The sequence below is a fragment of the Chrysochloris asiatica genome, unplaced genomic scaffold (genome assembly GCF_000296735.1).
Source record: "Chrysochloris asiatica unplaced genomic scaffold, ChrAsi1.0 scaffold00020, whole genome shotgun sequence".
Taxonomy (NCBI): domain Eukaryota; kingdom Metazoa; phylum Chordata; class Mammalia; order Afrosoricida; family Chrysochloridae; genus Chrysochloris; species Chrysochloris asiatica.
In genome coordinates, this window is record NW_006408538.1 from 10,280,312 (window position 1) to 10,293,011 (window position 12,700).

The window sequence follows — 12,700 nt, forward strand, 5'->3', positions numbered from 1 at the left end:
TAACTACAGTTGAGGCTTGAATTTTTTCTTCCCCCACCTTGAGAAATCCTGAGCGTGTTCTTCCCTTTTGTTATTTTAAGGAATTTCACTTGTAGAGTCCTAGTGTGATACTGTCAGATAAGGACTGGACTGCTAATTGTATAGTCAGTGGTTCAAAAATCACCAGCTGCTCCTCGGAAACCCTATACAGGGTCACTATGAGTCAAAACCAATTTGACAGCACTTAACAATACAATGTGGAAAGACAAGAGAGGAGAGCAGTAGGAGCAGTTGTTTATGCATCCAGCAGTTTGCCATAATCCAAATGCTCTGAAGTTCTCATTAGAAAGTATAGGAGCCCATCCAGCTTCGTATGCCAGCACTAAGCAGGAGCTGACACATCGTAGACACTAAATAAATATTACTGAATGATACCCCTTCTTTAGAGCTAACATTATTTATTGCTTTTGGAACCTATGATTGATATAGAATTTTCAAAATACATTTACCAGGATTTCGGACAAGTATACTAGGGAGGTTACAAGGCAAATGTATAAAATCAGATGATAGTAAATTAAAGTTAAGACTTTGTTTAGCAAAGATGTCAATCTAGCACTTAATGTGACCCAAATTATATTAAAAGAGTAAAATCCATGCAATCGATAGCATAAGTTTGAAGTAGCAAAGAGAATGTGAGATTAGGTTGTTGTTTTGATTGGGAAATGCTTTTCTGAAATCCTGTGTGATTTCTAACTTCCTACACTGCAGAGTTGCATTGTTTTGACTTTAGTAATAAATGATTCTATCAAGTTAAAGAAAGCTGAATACACTATTGCTTATAATCAGAGGTGATGAAGCTGTAGAGTGCTGTACAGGTGCCAGAGACTGCCTTTCATACTGTTTTATAATACAGACATATTGTTTCTAACAATAAATAGTATACTTTTCCTTAAACCTTTTAGTAGTGTTTAAACTCAAGGATGATTCATAAAGTTCATCCTGGCTTTCTAAAACAATGATGATGATGATGATGATGATTACAACAATTATATAAAGAATATATTTGTGCCAGATACTTTTCTAAGTACCTTACAGATATACTCATTTCATCCTCATAACAATTCTAGGAGATGGGTATTACCATCATCTTCATTTACAGAAGAGGAAACTGAGGTAGAAAATGAAGCAGGTAATTTCCCCAGGGGTCTGTAGGTTGATACAGATTGCCGCAGGCTACAGGTGTTGAGCAGGGATTCAATCCCCAGCAGTCTGTCTCCTTAACCACTTGCTCCTGAAATCCATCTTTGATGCCCAGAAGTACCTACACGTATTTTTAAAAACTATATTATCTCCTTTATCATTTCAAATATTCTTCTATGTAGGTATTATTGCATGAATTTTATGTAACAGGAAACAGAATCTTATAAGAAACTATAATAACTTGCCCCAAATCACAATACCAGAGGTGGTGGTATGCTGTGGAGTTAGTTCAAGCTCATAGCGATGCTGCAAAGGGTTTCCGACGCTGTAAATCTTTATGGGAGCAGAAAGCCTCATCTTCCTCCTGCAGAACGGCTGGTAGTTTCGAACTGCCTGACCTTGAGGTTAGCAGCCCAACTGGTCACCACTACACTACCAGAGCTCCTTCACAATTCCAGTAAGCACAGGTTAAAGACAAATTTCTGCCTTCAACGTCTCCATTCTTATACACTGTGTGGGACACAGTGCTGTCTCTGATATATGGAGAAACTATCCAAGGAAGTATGAAGGACAGCACAAGGTCATGCAATTTCAGAGCTGAGAGGGATCACTTAGTGCAATCCACTTATTCACAAGGAGAAATTGATACCCAAGGAGCTCTGGTAGCTCTGGTTACGAGTTCGGCTGCTAACATCAAGGTCAACAGCTCAAAACTACTAGTTATTCCATAGGAGAAAGATGAGGCTTTCTGCTCCCGTAAAGATTTACAGTCTCAGACACCCTATACAAGGTCACTATGAGTTGAAACTGACTCCATGGCACACAAACCCCACCCCCAATTGAAACCCTGAGAAAGTCTAAATACCACAACCTCACTGCCAGATCTTCAACAACCCCACATTGGGGGTCAGTCCTCTCTAAAAACATCTTCTTTCCTTTTCCTTTTCATGTTAATTTTCCATATCCTTTGATGTAGTAAAAATTGTTAAAGTCCAAAACTAGCAGGAAATTGTAAACATTCACCTTTATTATTTTAGAATGATGAAAACGTTCAGTATTTCACAACCTATATTTTCTCTAAAGTTTTATTTAAAAAAATATCATCTCCTTTTGTCATCTTGTCGTTAAGTGGAGATGGTCCTGACTCATAGCAACCTTGTATACAGTTTCTGAGGTGCAACTGGTGAATTTGAACTGCCAACCTTGCAGTTAGTAGTTCAGTGCTTATCGTATAGCACTATACCAGGACTTCTTTGCCAACTTAGAAGAAATATAAAATATACTTTCTAGACGGACATACAGCATAATGTATATCAAACTGTCTCCATGAATCCTAAAACAGTCATTTAAAAACCTTACAATTTATAGCAGCATCCCTGAAGAGCTCTGGCCACCTGGGATCCACTTTTATTGATTGTTTTCTTACTTGGACAAATGTAATGTCTTAGGTCTCTTGAGTTATACCTTATATGCTTTTAGGTGTGTGTATTATTCTGTATCTATCAAAATTTCTGGTTGTCTTAGATTTGTGTTTGTTAAGCTTTATTCAAAGTGATGCCAGAAGATATAACTATGGTTTTTGTTATGTGCCGTGGACTCAGTTCCGACTCATAGCAACCCTGTACAGGGTTTCCGAGGCTGTAAATCTTTATAGGAGCAGAAAGCCTCATCTGTCTCCCATGGGAACAGCTGGTAGTTTCGAACTGCTCACTGTGAGGTTAGCAGCCCAATTCGTAACCACTACACTACCAGAGGTCCTTGATATAACTATAATTGACTATAATATAATCTTCAGATAGAAAAATGGTACAGTCCCACAAATATGATGGTGGTGGTGGTATGGTGGTAGTGTATGGTGGAGTCGGTTCAGATCCTCTATAAGGGTTTCCAAGGCTATAAATCTCTACAGGAGCAGAAAGCCTCATCTTTCTCCCACAGAACCGCTGGTAGTTTCGAACTGCTGACCTTGAGGTTAGCAGCCCAACTCATAACCACTACGCTACCAGAGCTCCTTCCATGAATATGAAACATTCACTAAAGAGCAACAAAGACACGCCATTTTCAATCTTATTCTTCCATTGTAAAGACAATCATCACTTTCCTTTTTATTTTCCAGGGAAGGAGTCTTATGGATTTATATGTACTATAATGCCATTGAGTAATAATATTCATTAAGTGGCATTGTTACTGAATATTATTATTTTACAACAACCCAAAATACAGCCCCTCATTTTCTAGATGAGGAAATGAAAATTCAGGGATGGTAGGGGAAAAGACCAGAGTCCGAAGAGGCTGAGCCAGACTCAAATTCAAATCTGGTATCTGCAGCCAGTGCCCATAGTAACTGTGTGTGTTGCCTCCATTCATTTAATAAGTGTTTCTAAAATCAAAGTTGTATATGTAACATTGGCTTTGCTTATTTCAATACTTTAATGTAATCCGAAGAGGTATTTATCCTTTATAGATTTTTTAATTTATGAATTTTCTAATACCGTAAAACAATCTCAGGATCATTTCAATATGCAAGGCAGACCATTTAAAGAGACAGAATCTTATCTTCAGACTCACAGCCACTTCAAAGTGCATCCATTTGCTGTACAAGAACTGGCATTAATATACTTGTCCTGGATGGCACCACTGCCTCAGAGAACACAGGATGGCGTATCATTTCTATAGGCAAAGTATAACGATCAATTCCCCAATAATTTAAAAGTATTAACACCATCTAAATGTTTCTATGGTCACAGGCAGGTGAAGCAGCTTACTGGCTGCACAAACAATACAGAAAAGAGTTTTCCTTTAGTTGATAGCGACTCCATTATAATATTCTGAAAAAAGTTGTTTCCAAATATGCACTGCTCATTTGCATGGATCCTAAAGTCAATACTTGTCGATGCAGGTGGGCGTAGAGGGCTGTAGAGTGGACCTCTGGGGTCTAAATGTGCAATTATGGTTGTGGAAAGGCAGCCAAGAACCACAGGGTCTACAAACCTGCTAACCTAGGCATCCCCAGGGATGCTGTTTTGTTATTCTCCAGCAGCTCAATCTTTAAAAGTAATTATTACAAAGAGAGAAGAAGGGGAAAAACAGAGAACTCTATTTTTCATCCTGAAGTGAACCATCCAGCTGATGGGTCAGAGCAGATGTCGTCCACCATTGCACAGTACCCACTCCCCTAGGAGCAAGGCTTTGTTCCCTAACAGGCTTTAGTACTCCACAGATGTGCCTGGGGTTGCCTTAAATTTATAACCACACAGGGCTCACATACATCACTCATAAAGTTGGTGAAGGAGTGGTAATAGGTTTACACAAAAATTGTAATTTATGTCATGCTGTTTTGTTGAAGAGAAGCTGAGCTTCTATTTATAGCTTTAATAAGCTACTGCATGCGTCCTAATTGTGTAACCTGTGGAGTTATGGGATATGTAAATTGAGAAATACCTTTATCTGGGAACCCCAGGTGGTGTCTGCTAGTAATAAATGCTTTCTTGAAATATATTTCTCTATGGAAAATTGGTTTTTAAATGAAAATATTAAACAAAATTTAATGTCCCTATATTTTTTCATGTTATGCTTTAATTTCAAAATGCATAATATATTTATGAGAGGTCTATTTTAATAGCTAACAGAAAGAAAAAAAAAACTTCTAAATAGAGGCTGTGGAAACGCTGTAATTTTTGAAACAATGATTGTGTTGTTTTATTGAGATGATATATATATATATTTATATATACTTGGCATTGTAGGATAAGTACTGGACCACGTAGTTAGTTAGAACCACCAGGTAGGTGATTCAAACTCACCAGCTGCTCCTTGGAAATCCTATGCAGTTTTGCTATGAGTCAGAACCAACTCAACAGCACTTAACAACAATTTCCTTTATAAAAATCTCAATGAATTGAAAAAAAAAATCACAGAAAGTTTCACCAAACTCCATGAATCCAGAAAACATTACAATCTCCAAAACCAAGTCAGCAGCATTTCAGACATAGCTCAACGTTGCTGAAGATAGAAGGATAGATCAGAGAGACACAAACATAGATAAAACCTAAATTTAGGAAAAGTGGAATTTTATATGTTGTTTTCATTTTATATATTTCAATCCGCTTCGATTTAACTAAAGACAATACTGAACTGAAAACTGAGAATGATGAAAATACAGACGAATGTGTCTTACAACTCAGTGTGTTTTCTTTTCTGGAAAGGCACACCAAATTGAGAAAAGAACAGAAAACATTTATTAGGTTGGATTATTTTTAATTTGTTGTTGTTGTTATGTGCCGTCGAGTTGGTTCCGACCCACAGCGACCCTGTATAGGGTTTCCGAGGGTGTAAATCTTTACGGGAGTAGAAAGCCTCATCTTTTTCCCACGGAGCAGCTGGTAGTTTCGAACTACTGACCTTAAGGTTCGCAGCCCGATTCGTAACCACTACGCTACCAGAGCTCCTTATATGTCATGTATTTCAACATAGTAGCTATTAAATCTATGTCATGAATGTGAGGAAATTAGTCCACTGAAGCATCTTCAAATATTCCGTTTCCTAGTCCCAAATCGTTATTCATGTTGTCTTTATCTCAGTTTATAACACTGGTATTTTATGTATTGTTGTTGCTGGGTATGATTTTGCCGTTTCCGACTCATAGTGACCTTGTACAGGGTTTCCGAGGAACAACAGTTGGGACAGTGTTTATCCTACTGCCACGCCAGGACTCATTTTTATATATTGTTGTTGCCGGAACAGGTTCCAATTCATAGCAACCCTGTATAGGCTTTCCAAAGAGCTAATGAAGATTTTGAACTGATGACCTTGTGGTTCAGTACAACCTTGTATATCCCACAGCACAACACCAGAACTCCCTTTTATGTAAAGAATCCCCACATTTGTCACAGCTGACCAATACTTAGATGGATTTGTTGTTTATCACCTATCTTACTATTAGTGTTTCTCCATTCTGGAGCTATTGATTCAGCTTCTGGCTACATATGTGTATATGTGTTTTAAAGAAATGCTTCAGCGCTCTTTCTGTAACTGTAGGCCCTTGCCTGCTTGAAAATGTCTCTTGACATTTTATTTGACTGAAAATAAAATTGAGTCACAGTTTTTGTCCTTCAGAACTTTATAGAAATTGCTTTCCTGTGTTCTAACACTAACTTTTTTATATGAAAATTAGAGGCCAGCTCATTTCTTTCTTATACATAACTTGCTTTTCTCCCCCATGAAACATTCATATTATTGATTCTTTCTTTATCCTTGATGTTCAAAAGACAGTATTAAAATATCTTGTGATATTATTGTTCTATATACAAATTTCAGAGCATAGTTGTTGTTGTTGTTAAGTGCCGTCGAGTCGGTTCCGACCCATAGCGACCCTGTACAGGGTTTCCGAGGGTGTAAATCCTTACGGGAGTAGAAAGCCTCATCTTTCTCCCACGGAGTGGCTGGTAGTTTCGAACCGCTGACCTTAAGGTTCGCAGCCCGATTCGTAACCACTACGCTACCAGAGCTCCTTGTATTGCCTATGAATTTGAGAATTTAAATCTTTGTTTATAACATTTTGTTCTTTTATTTTGTGTATATATGTTGATTTTCCTTTACTGTCTTCCACATCTTCCATCTTTATAATGTCTTATTATTCGTATCCCTTTGGTTTTGTCAGATTTTTCAAACCTAGTACGTAAGCCTATGACTTAGTTTTCAGTCAACTTTATTATTTTCTTGTTACTTCAGTTTTCATTTCCTGCTAAACTCTCCTTTCACCGCCTTTTATTGTCTTAGGCTATCTTTTTGGAACTCTTCTCTGTCCTATCTGAACTTTGTTGTTGTTTTCCTCTCACAAATATCTTGTAACAGATACTTTCATAGTTTCTTTTCATTTACTTCTTCGTTCTTTATATAAAAGAGAAAATGGCAGGCTTTGTGCATAAATGCATTCCCTGTCCCTTTCTCATCCTTCATCATCTCTGCAAAAGACTAGCAGCTATCCAAGTACACAATGGGAAAGAGTAGGGGGCTGGAGTAGCTGGTAGGCAGCTGAGCAAATTGGCAGTCTGGAGTGACATACATGATAAGCACTGGACTGCTCACCAGTAGGTCAGCAGTTCAAACCCACCAACCTCTCCTTGTAAACCCTTCAGAGGGTTGCTATGAGTTGGAACCAACTTGGTAGCATTGAACAACCACAAATTCAACTTCATGGTGTAAATATTTGATTTCCTTACCATTGATGGTACTTCTCCATTCACTTGTTAGTGTTTTCCCATTTAAGGGAAAAAGCAATCTGTCACCTAGCTCTCCTCTTTCTCCTCTCACAGACTGCCTGGACTTAGAAGCTACAGTGTAGAGATTACAAGGGTTGGATGTCACCATATCCTTCTGAGATGTCTTTCCCATGCCATTCTAGAGTATCCTCCAAGGCTTCGACAGGACTGTCTCTGTTTTTATTGCTCTTCCCATTGGACATTAAGTTCTATTCAAAGACTCAAATAGGCCTTTCAAGGACATGGCATGTATTGCTGACACATGAGATAGCAAGTGTAATTTCTTAATATGCTTGATTTCAAGGCCTTGTTAGAAGTATTTAGCATATGAACTTCATAATGTGTATCTTTAATGCTCTGATGCTTTACTTGTGTCCTGAGAGATGATGGAATTTAAAAAAGTCTCTTTGCCCTCTTTGATATTTTTTGATGGCCATTGAAGGAGAAGAAAAATGTCTGTAACACCAATATATAAAACTGAAAATATATGAATACATCATACTCAATACATCCTTTTACCAGATATTGTGTTAAATATAGGGGATTTGTAGTCTGTGTATATAAAAGGAATCTTGTGTATATAAAAGGAATCTTGTGTATGCAAGAAGGACCCAGATACCTGACGGGTGCAGATTTCAGTACAAAAATTAATGAACCAATATTTGGAATCCTCATGGAGCTTACAGATGTATAACTAATCACTGAATAATATGTTAGGCTTTATAATTCCAGAATGAAGAATATAATATGAAAACATGCAATTTAATACTTCAGGTCTACTGAAGTGTTGGTTTTCCGGTTCACTAACTAATATGCTTTAGGGATTGACTATGCTAGATCTGGAGTCCTGGTGTGGTGTGGTGCTGTAGAATAAACACTGGACTGCTAATTACAAGGCTGGTGGTTCACCAGCCGCTCCTTGACAAACTCATACAGGGTTTCTGTGAGTCCGATCCAACTTGACAACAGTAACAACAGTGACAATGTTAGATCTAACAACATCACCTTGAATTTCCAATTTAAGGTAAAGAACTGATTCTGAAAGAGGTTAGTTTAATGGCAAAGGACACAAAGACATAGAAATGGACTGTTTTTGACTAGAATTCAAGATTCTTTTCCATTACATCCTGCTTCCCTAGAAGCAAGAACTGAGTCAATAATGTAAAGTATAAGGAAATTCACTCTATAAACTATAACTAGTTCTTCATGGATCACACTGAGACCCAAAAACTAGCGTAGTGGTTATGACTTGGGCTGCTATCCTCAGAGTCAGCAGTTCAAAACTACCAGCTGTTCCATGGAAGAAAGATGAGGCTTTCTGCTCCTGTAAAGTTTTACAACCTCAGAAACCCTGTACAGGGTCACTATGAGTCGGAACCGACTCCACGGCACATAACAACAGCATAGCCCATACAGTGATCTGTTATCTAACCTTTAATCTAATCACTGATCTAATCGAACTGTGATCCTTGATGTATGCTCTATGGCCTGTACTGTGATTCCTGATCTGAAATCTAGAGGCTACTCAGTGATCCAGGATCAGGTATCTATGATATATACTACGATACATGATTCATCCTCTATGAAATACACTGTGCTTTACCCTACTGGAGCAACAAAAGTTCATGTAACTTTACCCAGGGTACCAACCATAGTTTTCGTGTTTGGACACTGCTTCTGCCACAGTGCCACTCCAGCTCCTTGGAGGTCTTCCTCTGTTGTGCTGACTCTCCACTTTACCTAGCATGATGTCTTTCTCCAGGGACTGGTTACTACTGATAATGTGCCAGAAGTATGAGATACAATGTTTGGCCATCCTGGCTTCTAAGGAGCATTCTGGATTTACTTCTTCCAGTACAGATTGGTTTGTTTTTCCGGCAGTCCATGGGACTTTTAATATTCTTCTTCAGCAGCTAAACACAAAACACTGTCCAAATTTCACATACATATGAAACTATTGAAAATACCATGGTTTGGGTCAGGTGCACCTTAGTCCTCAAACTGACATCTTTTCTCTTGAACATTTTAAAGAGGTTTTGTGCCGATTTGCCTAATGCAATAATACGTGATTTGATTTCTTGACTGCTGTTTCCATGAGTGTTAATGGTGTAATCCAAGCAGAATGAAGTCTTTGACACCAGTCTTTATTTTTCACAATTATCATGATGTTATTTATTGGTCCAACGGTGAGGATTTTTGTTTTCGTGATACTGAAGTGCAACCCATACAGAAGGTTGTGATACTGATATTCATCAGTAAGTATTTCAAGTCCTCTTCACTTTTTAAGCAAAGTTGTACCGTCTGCATATTGCTGGTTTTTCATGAGTCTTTCTTCAATCCTGATGCCATGTTTTTCTTCATATAATCCAGTTTCTTTGATTATTTGCTCAGAAGGTTGAATAAGTATGGTGAGAGAATACAACACTTGCACACACCTTTCCTGATTTTAAACTGTTCAGTATACCCTTGTTCTGTTTGAACAATTGCTTCTTGACCTATGTACAGGTTCCTCATGAGCACAATGAATTGTTTGGGACCACTCATTCTCCACAGTGTTGTCCACAGCTTGTCATGATCCACACAGTTGAAAGCCTTTGCATAGTCAATAAAGCACAGATAAACATCTTTCTCGTATTTTCTGCTTTCAGCCAAGATCTCTCTGACCTCAGCAATGATGTCACTTGTTCTACGTGCTCTTCTGGCAGTTCCTTGTCAATGTACAGTTACAGTTGTATTTGAATTATCTTTAGCAAAATTTTACTTGCATATGAGATTAGTGATTTTTTTAAAATTTCTACTTTGACTTATTTTTAAGTAGAATGAAAAATAAAGACACTTGAAAAGAATCCTAACTAAATTAAAAGTTTATATATTTTCAATATGCCTCTACACTTTTAGCTTTTAGCTCTTCCAGATATGGCAGGCTTTATTATCTTTGTTTGGTTTTAAGTAACTTGTCTTAATTCTTTGCAACGTTTAGTACAAAGAGAAAGAAATGTCATTTGCGTTTTGCATTCCTATTTTATTGTTTCAGGGATATTCAATTACATTGTGTAATAAACCTATCATGGTAGATTACATAAATGTATTTGGGAACACATAAGAGTAACTTTTGAATAAGCTTTTAATTCAATTGATTAGAGCAGGAGTGAGCAGGCCTTTGCATATTGATTAGGTCAATAGATTCTGGAGCCAGGCTGTCTGGGTTTGAGAATCCCAAGCCACCATATACTTTCTTGTTAAGTGTCGTCAAGTTGGTTCCAACTCACAGGGACCCTGCTTAGGAGTTCCAAGGAGTGGCTGGTGGGTTTGCACAGGAGACCATGTGGTTAGCTGTCCTGTTCTTATCCTCCAGCGCCACTTAACCTCAGCTGTAACATGGGAATGGAGACAGTATTTGCATTACACAGTTATTGTGATTCTTGTTGTGTTGCTAAGTGCTTGTGGATTGTGAAGATTAAAGGAGTCAAGAAAAGCAAAATGCTTAGAGCAGTATCAGGCAGATGTTAGTGTTTTAAATTAATAGTATCTGTATTCAGTATACAAAGGTTCTTAGTCATTGTTTTACAGTGGGAATGGAAAGCATTAATGAATTAATCTTGTTGTTAAGTGCCTTAAATAGAGGCCAGTTAAAAAAGCGATTTGAAGTTTTTGTTAACTAGCGATCTTTGTTTTTGTTGTTGTTGTTAAGTGTTGTTAAGTGTTGTTAAGTGTTGTTAAGGTTCTGACTCCTAGTGAGCTGTATAGGGTTTCTAAAATGTTAAACCTCTGCAGGAACAGAAAGTCTCATCTTTCTCCTGTGGAGCGGTTGGTGGGCTCAAACCACCAACCTTGTGGATCACAGTCCAGTGCTTATTGTATATGGAGTCACTGCACTTCCATGGTGACCTTTATAAGATCATAAATATCTTGAGATCAGAAGTAAGATCTGTTCTACTCACTGTCTCATATCTAACAAACTCAATACATAGTTTCTGATTAAATGAATGAACATTATTTAATGCTATAGAGTGTTCACATGGCAGGATAAAAACCTCTCTGCCCAGTATCACTGTTAATTTAAACATATAGATATATATATGTGTGTGTGTGCTGCTTAACATTTAAAAAATATTTATATATCTTCTTTAAGTTCACCCTCACAACAACTTAATAGGATTTAAGAAGGTGAGTCAAAAAATAGCTGCACTCTGGCTGTAGAAGTTATTTTAATCAACTTTTTAAAAAGACAAATACATAATTTTTTGACCTAATCTTGTTTTTCAGTGCACTTTGTCCATTTACCAATAAGCTTTTGTATTCCCTTTTTAAAAATGTTTGAGGCTGAGCTGCAAGCCACGATGTACCACTCTCTTCACTTCTTCATCAGAGGTGAATCTTCATTCTCGAAGGGCTGCTTTCAGGGGACCAAACAGGTGGAAGTCTAAAGGAACAAGATCAGGACTATAGGGAGGATGCTTTTGCACCTCAAAATGAAGCTTTTGCAGAGTGTCAACAGTGTGAGCAGAAGTGTTTCATTGTGTATTATCATGCATGATCACAAGCCCTTGGATTGCAGTCCTCTGTTTAATTCTAAGTTAAGGTTTCAGCTCTTCAGTGAACATTTCACAGTAAGGAACACTACTAACTCTTGAAACTTCTCCTTGATAGTGGCCAATACTGGCCCTTGAGAATCCCATTTTTTTCAGTTAATGGTTGACATTTGAACTTTTCCTTGGTTAGTGATTGCAGATGTTTCCATTCCATACTCTGCCGTTTACTCTCAGGCTCCTAGTGATGAATCCATGTCTCGTCACCAATAATGATTTTCTTAAGTAACTTTTATCTTCCTTCAAGTATTGATCCAAATTTTGTTTGTAGATTTCCAAACGCTTCTGTTTATGCTCTTCCATAAGTTGTTTCAGTACCCATCTCACATAAACTTTTTGAATCCAAACTCTTTCATGGATTATTTCATAGGCAAAGCCATGGCTGATGTGCAAATAATTTGTCACATAATCCACTTTCACTTGTCTGTTCGACAGAATCATTTTACGTGCACACTCAATGTTGTCATAAGCCGTGGACGTGGACAGGAATTTTAATATGAGGAAGGGGAATGCGGACAATTTTTGACTCACTCTCGTATAATTATCTCCATTTTACAAATAAGCTATATGGAGGGCCTGGAGGCTAAATAATTCAGTTCCAGTCACAGTATGTCATTGTGGAGGTGGGTTCAAGGTCAGGACTTTTCATTGCAAACCTATTCCTCTTACTAA

The 12,700-nt window shown here is 37.7% G+C and overlaps 1 protein-coding gene across 1 annotated transcript in view; it reads right to left on the reverse strand.

Annotated features, from left to right (window-relative positions):
• Positions 1 to 12,700, reverse strand: part of CTNNA3 (catenin (cadherin-associated protein), alpha 3) — a 2,468,838-nt gene that overhangs the window by 1,695,243 nt on the left and 760,895 nt on the right. The gene's annotated exons all lie outside the window — the stretch shown is intronic.